The sequence below is a fragment of the Coptis chinensis genome, chromosome 3 (genome assembly GCF_015680905.1).
Source record: "Coptis chinensis isolate HL-2020 chromosome 3, ASM1568090v1, whole genome shotgun sequence".
Taxonomy (NCBI): domain Eukaryota; kingdom Viridiplantae; phylum Streptophyta; class Magnoliopsida; order Ranunculales; family Ranunculaceae; genus Coptis; species Coptis chinensis.
Window position 1 is genome coordinate 90536520 of NC_141458.1, and position 16185 is coordinate 90552704.

Genomic DNA, 16185 nt, shown 5'->3' on the forward strand with positions numbered 1-16185 from the left:
TTAGGTAATTTGTCACACTTTTTAGCCGTTAGCAATGTTTCTAACCGTTAGTAAGTGCTATCCAAATACTTGAATTATTTTGTAATATTTATTCGATATTTAGTGACGCTTTGTAATGTGTGACAAAATTAAAAATCAAAATAAAAATCACGCTGGAATAAAAAACGAAAACTTAAGCCAGGAGTTTTTTTAGTTCTCGCGCACATATGCCCTCCAATAGAAAAAAAAAAAAAAAAATAGAAACGAGATGTTGCACCGCCACCGCCGCTGCAACTAGGGTTTCGATTTCGGTACGTCGTCCTCTCTTTCTTTTATTCTTTTCTGGGTTTTCTCTGTCCCCTCTTCCTTCCCCAATTTTTGACATTCTTTTCCTTTGACATAAGAACTCCACGCGATTTTCTAACCTCTTTCTCATTATTTGTGAACAAATTGCAGAGATTCTCGGTAGATTGAAGTGAATCACACACAAATTTAGTCAAGGTATGTTTAAATAAGGTCATGCAATTAGGGTTCCCAAAGTTCAAATTTCTTTTATGTTTTAGTGTTTATTGGTAAAATTAGTCATGTTGTTATTAGTTTGTATGCAATTGAAGATATGGGGTTGTAAAAACTTTGATTAATTATGTAGCTGTGTCTTGAAATTTATAGTTACAGCCATTTGAGAAGGTTAATTAGACTTTTAATGCCGCTTTTTTGTAGTTTTAAGGCTTGTACTGTGTGGAGATGTTTAAGAATACATTCCTATCTGGGTTCCTGTCCATCTTGTACAGTCGTGGGTATGTTTCCCTCTTGCTTTTAGTTTTTTCCCAGGAAATTCTCAATGGAGATACACCTCCACCTCCATGTGAGTGTAATAGTTATGCTATGGTAAATTTTCTGTTTTTTTTGGGGGGGGGGGGGGGGTAGCTTTCAATTCCTTTTGTTCTATGTAGTAATTGAATAACTAGAGTTATTACTTGCTAGGGTGCGCTTTAATATATTTTCCTCTATAATTCTACATCTTATTTCCTCAAAAAAGATATCATAGCATGGAACAGAGAAAGGGAAAGAAAGGGGTACGGTCACCATGTACTTTCCTTGATTGGCTCATTTGTTTTTTTTTTTTTTTTTTTTTGTATACTTTTTACTAATGTGCTTGTACATGTACTCTTTGTTTTAACTGTTGGTATTTATGGGAAGGTCAGCTAGAAGAAAAAGTAAGGAATGGGGTACTATTCTTCCCTCTTTTTCAATTTTGAAAACACGTTTACTAATGCTACTTAGTAGTAAGCTATTAATTGAAAATCTAACATGAGTTTGTATACTAGTTATTTGTTCCTTGATATTTATCCTATTGCATATAAGCAATTGCTTTATTTTCTCATCTTTGGTATCCCAAGCAATTGCCATTAAATGCTTTTCTATGATGAGCCTAGTTTTAACTTAACAATTTAGGATTTGATGAAAAGAGGTACTGTTTTTCACATTTGCGTGGCTCTTAGTCCTTTGGTTACAAAGGAAGACCAAGAGACGTGTCTTAAACTCTAGGGTGTATTGGATGATTTTGTTTAAAGTAGCAACTTGGTCTCTTTCATGTTATTGGTTGTTGGTTTAGGGGGTAAAAAGACACAGGATATCCTCCATAATTTAGGCTTCACCTTTTGGCATGCAAATTATTAATTTTTAATTTTATATATATATATATTATATATATATATATATTTTGGATATATGAACTCCACCTTATAGCGAAGTTAATCCAAAGTTACTCCATTCATATAAAAATGAACTTATTGAAATGAATTTGAGGACTAATTTTTGTGGATGTGTATATCTCAATGATGGAGAAACACCCCATTGGCAAAACTTAGTTAGTGATCCTGCGGAATATGTTTAACCTTGTCAAAAATGAAAATTATCCAAATTAAAAAAAGTATTAGTGGGATGGTTCCGTTGGATAATTTCATAACTTTCTAAATGATTTTTGATGAGGTTGTACATCTTCAAATGAGCTGATTTTTGTCCTATGTTGTCCTGATCTCTATTGTGTGTAATTGAAAACATCTCCACCAAAGATCATCATTGATCAGCTTCTAGTTCATTGAGTTAAAACTGGTGGAGTTCATTTGGAGTTAGTTTTAGTGGAGTTCATATAACCATCCCCGGGGTCCATATATATATATATATATATTTTATGCATTACTTACTTCTATTTTCCCATATAAAAAGAAAAACTTTTTCTTCTTTCTAACCCAACGTTAATCAATGAAACAAAGCGAAAAGAAGGGATTCATATAAATCTGAAGGTACTTCTCTTATTGATTAATTATGAATTTGTTGTGGCCACTCCTAGTCTTGGGCCTACATGACCGCCACTAAATTATGTGGCCAAACAGGGGATTCTCCATTGGCAATGGACTTAGTTAGTGATCCTGCAAATATGTTTAGTACAATGTAGTTCAATACAAGGCTTGGACAAACTATGCCTTACAAAAAAAAAAAAAATTATCCAAGAGTCTGAATAGAAAAAGATTATATTGAAAAACAATGGTTCCAGAATGAGGAATAACTATGGGCAATAGAACATTTCTGTAGTAAGTCTTCCCAAAAATTTCTTAATACTACTCCTAGTAATTATAATTCTTAGACATCAGAAACATCATCGTAATTATACTATTTTGAAGTCCTACATGTTGTCCTTTTCAAGATACATCATTGTAGTGTAATTGTACACTTATATGGATGGATTTTGCATGGGGATTATGAATTTATTAAACTAAGGAGTGGTGAACTATTGCTGCTACGTGGTCAGAAGGAAATTGGTTATTATGCAATGGGTGCAAGCCTTGTACTGAACATAAGCAGGTAAGTGCAAACATAAGCAGTGATTTTGTATTAAAAATGGGTGGTGAACATAAGCAGGATATTTGTATTAAAAATAAATGAAGGTAGAGTTTACATAGTTGCTACCAAAAGGTAGGATAGTGTATCCTCCTCATGGCGCTTGCCAAACCTAAAAGAAGTACTATAGGGGGCATCCCAGTTATTTATCCATGGGGGCCTTTTGTTATACAAAATTCTCTCAGCAGTACTCGTTCTTACTCGTGTCCATGCATGGACACTCCGCCTGATAGCTAGTAAACTAGTGTTATTTTCCATTGCGAGTGTCGTTCTCCATTACAAGTAGAGTCTGGTTCTCTGAATTGCGAAACACACTACCCAAATCTGCTAGTTTTGGGTTTCCTCTTGAAGCACCATAATGAAATTTGATAATCTGAGGATCTGGTGGATACCACTTGCTCTCTCTTATTCTTGTAGCTCTTCTTAGCCTAGTGTTAACGCCCCATGCAATAATGATATTCATGTCTACAGTAACAGAGTTCATCAATTCCTTAACCAGTAGACTTTAGTGATATACATGTTTTTTTTTATCTCTTTTGTACAACCATACAGACTGCTATTCTAATAAAAAATACACTTCTCTCTGTGCAGCCATAAGGTCTGCAATTTGTTCTGCTAGACACATAAACGAAGCTGTTCCTGCTGTGAATCCTTGAAACTGAGGTTCAGAGCAGAACTCAATGGAAGATTGGTCATGACCTGCATACAGATTTGTGTAGACAGAACTTACATAGGACCTGGATCAATAAAAAAGTGCCTTTATTTGTCAAGAAACTGTTCGTGGATGTAGAGCCAATATCAGTCAAATCTTATCAAATGGAATATTGGACTATGGGACGTGCCCAATGTCCTCAATGAAATTATGGTTGCAGCTGGGTTAATGGAGAGACATAGCAGAACCAAATGGAATGGAGGATATTTGGAAGTGGCTTCCGGACTTGAAGGGGCAGTTTGGCACTGCATCTACTTTTGACTCAATTGGAAATTAAAAACACACACTGACGGCTGCCATAGGATGGAATAGGTGCCCACATCCAACCCTTGCTGCTAATGTGTGGAAGCTTGTCCACAAGTGTGCAGCTAGTGATTAGAGCTGGCAGAAACAAAGCAACTGGGATATAAATGTGTTTGTTGCAAGAAGGAAGAAGAGACACTTAATCAGTTGTTGTAGGACTATTGCTGTAGCCAAAGAAACATGGCAATACGTAGCCTCAAGTTTCGCTACTAACACCAATTTATAAGTATGAAAGAAGGTTGCAGTAGGGCCAAGAATCACAACACATTTATAAAAGAGTTGTGGAATGCCGCAGTAGCAGCACAGTCTTGAGCCGATGAGGTTTTCAATTAACTTGTTATAAAGATTTGATGTTTTTTATGGTTTAGTTGTTTTGTTGGAATTGAAGTTTATTTTATTAAATTTTGATTTAACAAAGGTTGGGGTGGAGAATATCTAGATCGAATTTGTGGTAGGAACAACTTTGTTTGTCTGGGTTGAAGAAATAACAACCTTTGAAATTGTTTTTGTCAATGTTGATTTTGTCTTCAAAATTTTATTTATGAAAGGAGTGGGTGGTTTAGTTTCTTAAATTTGTGGTTGGAACTGCCTTGGGTGTGTATAGGGATTATTGGTGATAAAGATTTGATATTTATTGCATGATTGTGGAGGTGTTTGCAGGCTTCGTTGTCGGAAGAAGTTTGGAGTGTAGTCAACAAATCTGAAATGTTCTTCAACAATTGATTTCTTGATGAGGTATTTTTATTTTTCCTATTGATTAACAGATTGAAATTTTAAACATTTAATTTGTTAGGTTTTACTGTTTTGGTATTCTACTATTAATTTATGTTTTTGCTTATATTCGAGTTAGCGTAGGAGTGGTTGGGAAACTTTCTACGTGTTAGTTGGCTGATGAGTACCGCTTGCATGTTTGAATGGGTGCTATTTTGATTTTTCTTTTGCCATGTCCCTTGGTTTTCCTCAAGTGGTGCTTCAATTTGGATTAGTCTTGTTTTGGATGAGGATGGGTGGTTCATATTTCTTTTGGTTCTTTTTAGCTTGGATTAGTATCGAGAACAAATTGGATCGCTATTTATTTCAGTTATTTATCTCTATTTGTGTGTGTATATCCATAAAGTTGTCTGATATAGCTTTCTTTTTTTAATTGTAGATAGCTCTTGCTTGGTCCTGGACCAATTCAAGTAGCTTATCCAAGCTATGTCCTGATGATATGGAGGTAAAATCAGAACTCGTTCAAATCTTACTGAAGTTACTATGTTGTGCTTGCCTACAATTTAAATTATTATATTGCAGATGATTATTTAAATCTTATGTGTTGGTAGTGCAAACACCAAGTAAGTAGTTAGTCTATTCTATTTGTAGCCATAATCTAAATATTGTCGACTCGGTAGATTTTTGAGAATATATACTTATACGCAGTCTGCTTAGGGGATGCACTGATTTTGAGCACATTTTTATCTTAGTTGGAGTTGGATTGTGAATTATAGGGTATCTTGTGGATGTTGAATACTATATGTCGCATTATCTGACAGGAGATGCATTATATGGTAGGCATGTGTAAACACTAATAAGCTACACAGGCATTTGTATTCTCGAAGTGCTAATGTGGACTCAAGCTCATTTTTCTTTTTGCCAAGTAGGGTTCATGTTCATACTTGTGTAGATGTCATATATAATTCGGAAGAACAATGTGTAAGCTTAATGGATATGTTGTGTTACAAGTATTAATTTATGAACTTTTGCAATCATTTTTTTCTATCCAAGTCCTTGATACATTTTCTTCATTGTGTAAGGCAAGAAATTTAGAGTTGATGAACTTTTCTCACTTGGCTTTAAGATGGTAGGAGGAGCTTTCTTTCTGCGGAAGAATACTTAGTTTGTAGTTGTAAGCACATGTATTATTTAATTGGCATGTTGTAATTTTACTCCATTAGGAGTTTGAGTACTTGGAAGTTTGGGAGTTTTACTTTTTAAGAATTTGATATTAGTGGAATAAATGTTTTGTTTTTTAAATGTGTATTATGTGCAATGAATGTGTAGGTTTATGGATGAATAGAAGAATTTGGTTGATACATTGTAGAGTAAAGGTGCAGGTTTAGGTGTTGTAATACTGCTAGGAAATGTATTTTTTTTTAAAAAATAATTCATTTGAAACGGATACATAACCGTTAGAAACATTTGAAAACTACGGACAAAATCCCTTACTATAAAATCATAATGACACTTATATCCGTTACTGATGGAGAATTAAAAATTTGATATCTGTTACTAATAAATTCTAATGGTTATGTATTTGTTATTGAAATTAATTTCAGTGGCACTTTATATCCGTTAGTAAATTTTCTAACGGATATTAAGTGTTACTAATTTTCGTTACTAATATTTGTCACACTTTTGTGTCAATGTAAGATAACCGTTACTAATATTTTTTGTAACGGATGTATATCTATTACAAATAGACTAATATGGTGTAGTGATCAGCGATCTTTGCAAAGATTTCAATTATCTGTGATCCAATGGCTAGCTCATAATGTGTTCGGCACATCTAAGACTTCAGAAATAACAAAATCCCTCCTTCATCTACTCTGGGTACTGCAGACTAAATGCAATGATTTTTGAATAATTCAATTTTTTTGGAACGCGATCACACGTGCCAAGAAAAAGTCAGCTTCTTTGACAACCATTGTGACACTTATCATGGTGCGTTGGGGTTTTCCTATTACTTCTCCTCCTATGTACCTCAGAACAGCTAATATTCTCACCATTCACTCTGTCTGCATGAACGGTTTTTGGACTCCCGACGTTGCAAAGAAACATGCTTGTGCAGAAACCGGCGAAGCTTGTTCCGCTGTCAATATCGTCACTGAAAATGCAATACACAACATATTTAATCCTATGAAAGGTCTTCGTTTAATTCACCAAGGACTAATGACATTGTACACACGTCAGAATATCATTATCACTAGTCTTCTTGAATTTCATGACCTGCGGACAATACAAGACGAGGAACAATCACAATTCTTGCACAGCCACAACCAGTTCTTGGCAAAACACACTCTCATAATGGAGAACCAAGCTGAGATTTACGGACCCGAGCAGGCCACATTTACCAGAACGGGTTGTTTACGGATTGACTGCATCGAGAATCTTATAAATGGATTTCTCTCACCTAAGGATCCTCGCCGTTACTTGGGCCCATGACACAAATTAAATTTTGTAAATTTATGTTCTTTATCGTTTTATTTTTAGTTTTTAGTATAGTGCAATTTTCCTATGGTAATAAATGTCATTTGTTTTTACCTAGTCATTTCCATCATATTCTAATTTTTGGTTTATCTTTGTCTACAGGTGGTATCTTTCATCACACATCTTTCATAATGGCATCTCCAAAGATTATTCCGGAACAATCTTTCTATGCTTTGTTGAATTCTCTGGCATATGGACATCGTTTCAGAGACTTCATCACCCAAGTTGGTTGGAACTCCTTCATTCTGCACCCTGAGCAGACATACTCTCCAGGTTTGACAACTTATTTTTATGATCATATGGAGGATCCACCTGCTGCATATGGTTTCATTTTGAATGGATTTGCAATCCGTATTGGTAACACCCGACATCTCTTTTACAAACCAGCAGTTGCTATGGCTTTGGACCTTCCTTATATTAAGCCAAACACCCCCCATTCAATACATCATACAAAACAACTTTAATGACTATTCTTGGGAAGATTTCGCCGGCCTCTATGGCGATGGCCTCGCCCAAGTCATTGAACGTGAAGAACCTGGACGATGGCCAGACAACACAATTCCACTAGCCAGTATGACCATGAATGTCGGGATGCCCATGTTATTTATCCTTCTGAACATCATAGAGGATTGGCATTTTTCCACTGCCTCTGAATCAGCTTGTAAGACTTTCCATGCTCTGGCCCAGCAACATACCGCCTTTGACATCACAAACCTAGTAATTGAGAACCTTAAAAAGGCTCGCCTTTTTCAGCAGCACTATATCACTTTGCTAGTTACAACATGCCGGATAATGAGGACGTTCTTTCCACAGTTTGCGACTACTTTTCATGACTAGGTATGGGTAGATTCTATGTGTCCAACGAACAGGATAATTCGTTCTTTGCGATTTTGGGTATGGCGTTGGCGCCCTTCAAGGTATCTGAGGAACGTTTGTTGCTTTCCCTAATGACAAAGATATGATATCTCATTTGGACACTTCTAGAAAGAGGAAGTGGAGCGAAGTCTGGCAGACTATGATAAACTGGCGTGACGCAAAGGAATGACATTTCTATAAAGATGAAGCCAGAATGGACATACCCCTAATTCATGATTAAGGCAATGTAAGTTGATGTACATATTTGTTGTTTTACTTTTTGATGTGAAAAATAAATAACCTAATAGTGTCCTTTCCCTTTGGTGTTGTATACTATATGTGGTGTTAACATAATTTTTTGTTGAAGATATCAGCTTTATTTTTGCTCAAGCCTCTTAGGTATATTCTTTCTTTCTCTTAACACTTTGAGGACACAACGTCCATCTGTTTGGGGGTGGTTAGAAACTTTCGCAAAAAAATTAAGCATTCATAGTTGTATATAATTTTATTTTATGACTAAATAAGTGTATTTAGTGACAAAGTCTCGTTTCCTTTTCTATGATGAAAAATATTTAGAAATCTCACTCTAGCATTAGAATTAGGACTTGTTCTTAGAAACTTAAGTTAATACATATGCAATAGTTTTTACATCTTTTCATGAATATTCATGCACTAACTATCATTAAATGTACATAGTAGTAAGTTTATAGGACCCACGGTTAGACAACTTAATTTCTATATCCTGTGAGAATCTAACTAAATAGCCTCAAAATGTGTGATATGTGAGTAATGACTCAGAGGAGTAGTTTTTCCGAATAGAGAAGTTCACACGTCTACTTACTTGATCACTACCCGAATCTTAGGCGAGAATTTAGGCCTTCTTTGGATCGATATAGCCAAAAATTCACACCTATAAAAAAAAATTATCGCTAGTCGCCCCACTGAACTTTTCATTAACCCTTTCTATTTCACCAAAAATTCATTACCCATCTATTAACCACAAATAAATAAGCCCACCTAGATGATGAGTATCAGAAATAGGATGAAATACAGAAAAATGAAGAGAAAAACTTGTCACAAATCAAAATCAGTTACCTACTTCAAAAGAAAAGAAAAAGAAAAATAGAAATATGTTTCCGAAACAATTCGAAAAATCAAAGTTAGAATTTCCCCCAAAATCAAATCAAAAGGGAATACAAAAGCTTAAAAAGCCAAGTATAGAAACTCATGTTAGAAGTATGAAAGAAAATAAGGATTTCTCTAGTAAAGTTAGAATTTCCCCCAAAATCAAATCAAAAGGGAATACAAAAGCTTAAAAAAGCCAAGTATGGAAACTCATGTTAGAAGTAGGAAAGAAAATAAGGATTTCTCTAGTATAAATATCTCGAAGACCTTATTCTCTTATACTTATCATTTTTGAATTTTTCATTCTATTTTCTTCTACACTACCACCTAAGCTCCATAACACCTAATAAAGACCTCTAACTCAATTAGGAGTAGGGTGGTGTGATAATAAGTAGTAAATGTGAATTCTCGACCTCGGCTCCTTTGACTGTCATTGAGTATATGAGGAAACGTGTGCCCACTACACACTGGAGTAAGCAAAACTTGAGTAGAAAAATGAGAGAGAAATTGTATTTCGACACATACCTGTGAGAACCTACTTAAGACGTTATCCAAAGGATCCAGAAACGGCCCTGCTCGTACATTTCATTGTAAAGATCATTGCACGTATGCTCATATGTAGATGTTTTGATTATTGTATGTATATTAACTTTAATTTTGAAAGAATTAGTCCTTGTTTCCCCCGCTAGTAAGATGTATAGATATCTGAGATTAATTAAGGGAAAAAGCCTTTGTTACTGAGTCATTGTAGTATAAATAAAGTTTGTGAGTATCTTCTATGGAAAACTCTCACGAGGCTATAACTCGTCCACTAGGGAATTCCTACTGGTTCAAGGCCTTGTTGCATCCGGTCAATGCAACCGCATTCTGCGAAATGAGACTGAGTTTAAGACAACACATTTTTGGCCACTTATCATTTTAATGTCTCTTCTTTGCTTGAGGGCAAGCAAAGTGCTGTTTGGGGGTGGTGTGATAAGCACCCAAAACTGTAATATTAAACCCCGAGAGACATATTATTTTGGTCAATTATGTGTTTAATAATCATGAAATAATTATATTTTCGTACTTTTGCAAATTTACCCAATTAACGTGAATATGATAATAAAACATGCATCAAAGTATGGGAATACTGTGCATACTTGAAGTCTTCCCACTTAGCCCTAATGAAGCCAACATAGCCTGACTAGAGCTGAAGATTCTAAAGGGACAAAACCAGTGCAGAATGGGTCCACATGTAAAGAAGCAGCAAACTTTCGAATCTCACATCTTTCAAACCTAGATGCTGAGTTTGGAATGTGAACTGCCAGAACGACCAGGGCGACGAGCTCTACACAAAGACAGAAAGTTGTACAAATGCCAAAATATGAGCCACCACTGGATATAACGTGGACCCACTCTGCAGGGCCACAAGGCATGACGAGTCAGAATAGGCAGGTGGCAAGTGATGGTCACTTGTGTGTGACACCTTGCACATAACAAAAGACAAAGAAATAAATACAAACTAGAAAAAGACAAGCTTTGTTAAAAGGTTTTGGATTTTTCTAGAAACATAAAAAGACAAAAGGAAATTAAATGGGGAAGGTTTCACGTGAAGGGGCCATATCTATATATTTGAGATATGAGAAGGGGACCTGAGTTTTTTTTTTTTTTTAGTTTTTAGTTTTGGTTTTCTGTAGTTTTAGCTTTTCATTTCCAGCTTTCATGTCCAGTACGTTGTCTTGCTTTCCCTTCCAGTAGCTTTCATACCAACACCAGTACTATAAGTCCTTTTACTTAATAAAAGTTATTTCTTTTCAAGTTGAATACATGTTCTTCATTTACTTATTTATTGTATACAACAAGTTCAATTAATCATCCAATGACCATGAGCTAAACCCCCTCCCGAGGGGGTTAATGATGCTCATGTGAGGATCCGGATTGACACTTTAATATTCCAGAATCACTACTTAGGAATTAGGTGTAGATTATACATCCGGTCCTAAAATGATTGAGATTGTCCAAGTTTAGAGTGCTGATGCTCCAGAACAGTCTCGCGAGAGACCCAAAATGTCTCGCACGCGACTCTATGGTGTCAAATAGCTCTATAATTTGTCCAGATGATGTAGAATCGAACCAGGAGCTGAAATGATATTCCAGAGATGAAATATTAGTTCAACTCTTTATACTAGTGAGATAAGCTCAGAGATGCGTGCATCTCACTATGGATCGATACTTGACGTCGTCTCGGGTTTGTCTATGAACTCGAGACGGATTAGAGCAGTAGTGATATGGTATTATAACTATTGAAACTGATTCTTACATGGGTACGGTTAACCATTTTCCTATTTCTCTATCCCTATTTATTTACGTAGAAATCAATCGTTATTATTTTACGTTACTTGCATTGCCGTTAATTTCTCTAAACCTAAGAAATAACCTAAAATCCTACTCACCACTACACCATAACAGGCTATTTGCAACAGCAAAAAAGCGTTGCTAATAATTTTCTCAACGCTTTTTAAGCGTTGCAAATATGGCGTGGGTAAAGTGTTGGAAATTTTTTACAACGGTTAATAAAGCGTTGCAAAACAGAAATTTCCACGCTTTTAAGCGTTGCAATAATAATTTGCAACACTTTTTATAACTATTTTGTACACAAATTTAAAACATTTGCAACGATTTTTTTTATTTCACAAATGCTTTTTAAGCGTTGGTAATTTGTAACGGTTATTAACCGTTGCAAAGTTGTTAGTTAATTTTAAAAAAAATTAATTTAAAAATCATTTGTAACGGTTATGAACCGCATTCTTTGGTGGAGTTCTTGATAAAAAAAAATAATTTCTCATATTTTGTAGCGACTAGCTAAACCTACAAAAAGATGCCCCCTCTTGCACTATATACATAAATCAACAATTCTTATTTAAACTAAATTTATCCTGTACAAAATACATTTTCATACTATTTTACAAAGAAACCATAATATATATGGGAAAAAAAACTGATAAAGTACAAAACTAATCTAACCATATACATTTACAACTTTGAGCGATTTTCTAAACCTCACAAACTTATTGTTGAACTATCACCATAAAAAAAGTTTTCATACTATGATCCTAAACAAGAGATAACAGCTTGCGTTGTGGAAAACCCTATGCCCATTTACTTCCACAAAATGCTCCAAAAGAGATCCTAGCATTAAGATAAAATAGTCGACCAAGAAAAGATCATGAAGCAGACAATAAGGGGATCAAGACCAATTCAAACGCTAAATACTGATAATCTAAGGTATAGTGGATTGAACTTAACAGTAAAGAAGGACTAGGGATTCTCACCTCTGCATCAAAACCCAAATGGAGATTCATGAAAGATTCACATTATCAAGCACAAATTTATCTCTAAGCAGCAATATCTGGAACCGGTTAATACACTACAATTGTAGATGATAGAGCTACAATATTTTGCTTCTTACCAGTGGATACGCCAAGATTAGCAGCTAAAGACTGGATTATAAGCGCAAAGATCAATCCAATGAGAATTACCCATAAAAGCTGGCGCAATGGAGCAAAATATAATGTTATCGTAACTTTAATAATATTTCAACAATTAAAAGCAAAACTTTGTTTAATCTTATAGTATATTACCTCATATCTGTGTTTAGCTCCAGCTTGTAAATCAATTTCCACTGTAATCAAGAAGGCTTCACTAAATCAAAAAGAAAACTAGGCTGAAGGCTCACCAATTTCCCAGTCAACTAATTAAATTATGATAGACAGGGCAACCTCTTTTTTAATAAAGGAAACATGTTTGGCCAATTTCACGTCTCGTGTAACTTGAAAACAGGCATTACCACGTCGTTGGCCTCTTTACCAACATTAAAGAGGTTTTGGGTCATTTTACATGCTTTCATACAAAGTAAAAAGTCGCTGTGAAGATTGATTTTATAGTAGGAAAAACTGTTAAGTGCTAACTCTACGTTACAGTGGGAGTTTGGACTGCGAATTCTACTTTACTATAGAATTTCGGACTACAAACCCAAGCTTACAGTGTCAAAACTTGATCCTGGTGTGGCCAAAAGTGATTGCACTTTAGAATCATCTAATCAGGCGACCAGAGCTAGAAAGGGTGAAATGCACGCTGTATTTGCAAGCAGCACAATTTACAATGTGATAAGAAACCTAAAGGAAGGGGTAATGGTTTAGGTATCTATTACATGTGGCAATATGCCAAGCACTATCAAAAGCAAGAATTGGAAATCAAATCAGGTATCCAAAATATAAAACAAGGGAACCATACGCCATCTACCAAAAGCATGAATGAAACTGAGCCAAACATAGGCCTATATCCTATAATAAGATACTAGGTTTTCAGTGATCAAACAATAGAAAAATCATTACCTGGGGCAATAGGAAGATCCTTTTTCCAGAATCAGCAATGAGCACATTGTAAAAAATGTTGTTTTCTTGAAGGCAAATGGGCCGAATCCGATCTGACAATAGATAAATCTTCAATAGAATTCCCGCTCTCAAAGACAAGACCTCGGCCGAGGATAATTTAGCGAGTTCAGAAATTTTCACCCGCCACCATTTATGGTTATTTTTTGGTAGGAGCCTTCTCAATAGGGAAGGGAACCGACAAGTAATAAGCTTTGTTGTCATTGACTAGGTTAGTCTTCCCACTACAAACTGATTACAATTTTTTTTTACAAATTGACCGGAGCAAGAAATACAAACACGGAAATGGAGGTGATTGATTGTTGCAAATCGCCCAAGGCTGTTGTAACCCAATTAGAAGTATGGGTTTCCTGCTTCTGCAGCCATGTTCAGAGCAAGTAAGAAGCTCTGACAGTCAATCCTTTGAGGAAAGCGCTCGAGAATTTTAGGGATCAGAAGTACATGTCCATATTCAATGGGACTCACCTAAGAAATTAAGTAAAACATGATCAAACACTTGACGCAATCTCACATAAAGCTTAATAAGAATCCTCCAAGATAATCACAAGACATTACCAAAATGTAATATACATATCCAAAGAGTTCATCAGAAACGAAAAGATGCATTGCAGGCTTTTATATATAACATTTCAAGAACCTCAGAGAAGAGGTTGCTCCTTACCGTAGTTTGTAGTTCTTCAAAAAGCAAAATTTCTAGCTACCTGCTTCTACAACTTGGGTTTATTTTTACTTTTATTTCTGTCATTTTTTATTGAGTTCTTATTTAAGAACTCCACCCATACCTTGCATGAGCGAGTAACCGTTTAACTTATTAACGTTAAATATAAAGTAAACTTCACTTATTTACTGTAAGGAAGCTTACATTAATAGAAACAACATTTGGGGAATCTTCAGTATCAATTGGAGCACTTGGGAAGAACTTAGTTTCATCAGTGTCACTCTCTTCAAACTGGAAGAGCACCTCCTCTTGACCAACCTTGGTAAAATTGAACTTGTTCTCGTCAAATGGTTGGAGGACCTTATCAACCCGAAACTTCGGTAGAGGCCTCTTCTTAAAGTGGTGACCTTTGTTCAACCCAAGCAATGAAACCATATTCCCGGAAATCACCTGCATTTAATGCAAAGCAGTTTTAGAACAATGGCATGGCCCACATTTTTATCTCGACACCCGAGGTCATTTCTCATCCCGACAAAAAATGCCCATGAAGGATCTACGACAAAAACAAAAACGGGAAGGAATCTGATCAAACCTTAGTCTCACAAGCAGTGACATCGTAGCGGAAGAGCCTTCTCTGCACACGATCTTCCCACTGCAATCAAGTACTACATGTTAGCTGGATTATAGTTAAAAGTTTATCTTGAATATTAATAGTGCAAATTTTATCAAGCCCCTTTACCTCTCCGAGAAGAAGTGAATCCAGAAAGGCAACTGGAGACTCTTTCATCTCGCCAACAGATTCCTTTTCGTTCATTCTGTTCTTCATCCTCTTAAATGTATACAAAGGGAGTTTTGCCCCTATTCAAGAGAAACATATATCAAAATGAGAAATACCCAAATTCCAAAAATCAAGAAAGCTAAAGTAGAGCAAAACAACAACACTTACACATCAAAGATACTAGAATTACGTATCTATCGCGCCAAACTCACGTATATAACAGGTAAGTGACAAATACCCAAAGATCAAATAAGCTAAGGTTTACCGAATATAGTAAATTCACGACTACTAAAACACGAAAGATTCGTAAGGCATGTCAAATAGAGCAAGTTGACTAACACCCAACTATCACACATGCTAATAATAAGTTTACGTGATAAATGTTAAAAGTCACTATTACGAAAACATGAAAGGATTCTCAAGGATGTCAACTATAGCAAATTGACTAATACCCAATCATCATAAAAGACTAATTATGCCAAAATCAGTGAATCGACTAATACCTAAACATCAAAGATGCTATAAGTAGATATTCTAAAGTGTCGAAACAAACAAACATATATCATGCCACAATCAATAATTGACTAGTACCTAAACATGAAATATGGCAAATTTAAGAATAATACCTTGAACACAACAATTGCGGAAACAATTACGTCCACAGTCGGTAATAGGAGCTTCCTCTGAATCTTTCTGGTAATTACAGTGGTGAATTAATCAACTTTTTGTCCTTAGTCTCTTACAATGAGGGAAAAGATTCAACACAGACCTGTGTCTAGTCTCTACCAGAGTTGGTTTTAGACTAAACGTCTAAACTTAGAGGCGAGATACTAGCTCCTTTCCTCTACGGTAAATATTCTTACCGTGTAACTCTTTTGGGGTGGCAGTACTGTTGGTGGTTTTAGTTGAAAAAACAAAAGGTACTTAAAACAGATTTTTTTTCTATACTAACGAATTGGTCCAAACGAAGGTATTTTATAACAAACTTACCAAACAAAGAAAAACGTTGCAAGATAATACAGTATTAAGAAGCCCATACGACAAGATTCCCGAAATTCCATATTTCCTCAACCTCTCCAACAACCTGCGAAATTCCAAACAGGTATGTGGTCCATTGAAAACAAGATATTTAGGCATACAATGCAAAGGAGTACACTTAAATCAAGTGAAGACAAAGGGTTCATAGGCCGCAAGGTTG

At 35.5% G+C, this 16185-nt stretch overlaps 1 long non-coding RNA gene and 1 pseudogene across 7 annotated transcripts; one reads left to right on the top strand and one right to left on the bottom strand.

Moving 5' to 3' along the window:
• Positions 1-159: 159 nt before the first annotated feature.
• Positions 160-5908, top strand: LOC147511567 (uncharacterized). 6 transcript variants are annotated; one of them, XR_015219439.1, is made up of 9 exons: positions 167-290; positions 436-480; positions 700-776; positions 1019-1055; positions 1185-1208; positions 3472-4216; positions 4556-4630; positions 5046-5111; positions 5536-5641. It is a non-coding gene; the product is annotated as an uncharacterized LOC147511567 (long non-coding RNA). The 6 variants fall into 6 exon arrangements; XR_015219435.1 differs by having other exon boundaries at positions 160-290; positions 700-1055; XR_015219438.1 differs by having other exon boundaries at positions 160-290; positions 1019-1208.
• Positions 5909-12428: 6520 nt separating this feature from the next.
• LOC147511568 (GDP-L-galactose phosphorylase 2-like) lies at positions 12429-15850 on the bottom strand (annotated as a pseudogene). Its single transcript, XR_015216048.1, has 7 exons — positions 15614-15850; positions 14949-15067; positions 14802-14861; positions 14414-14659; positions 13833-14016; positions 13495-13758; positions 12429-12434 (listed from the first exon to the last, which is right to left on the bottom strand). The product of XR_015216048.1 is annotated as a GDP-L-galactose phosphorylase 2-like (transcript).
• Between the last annotated feature and the right edge of the window lie 335 nt (positions 15851-16185).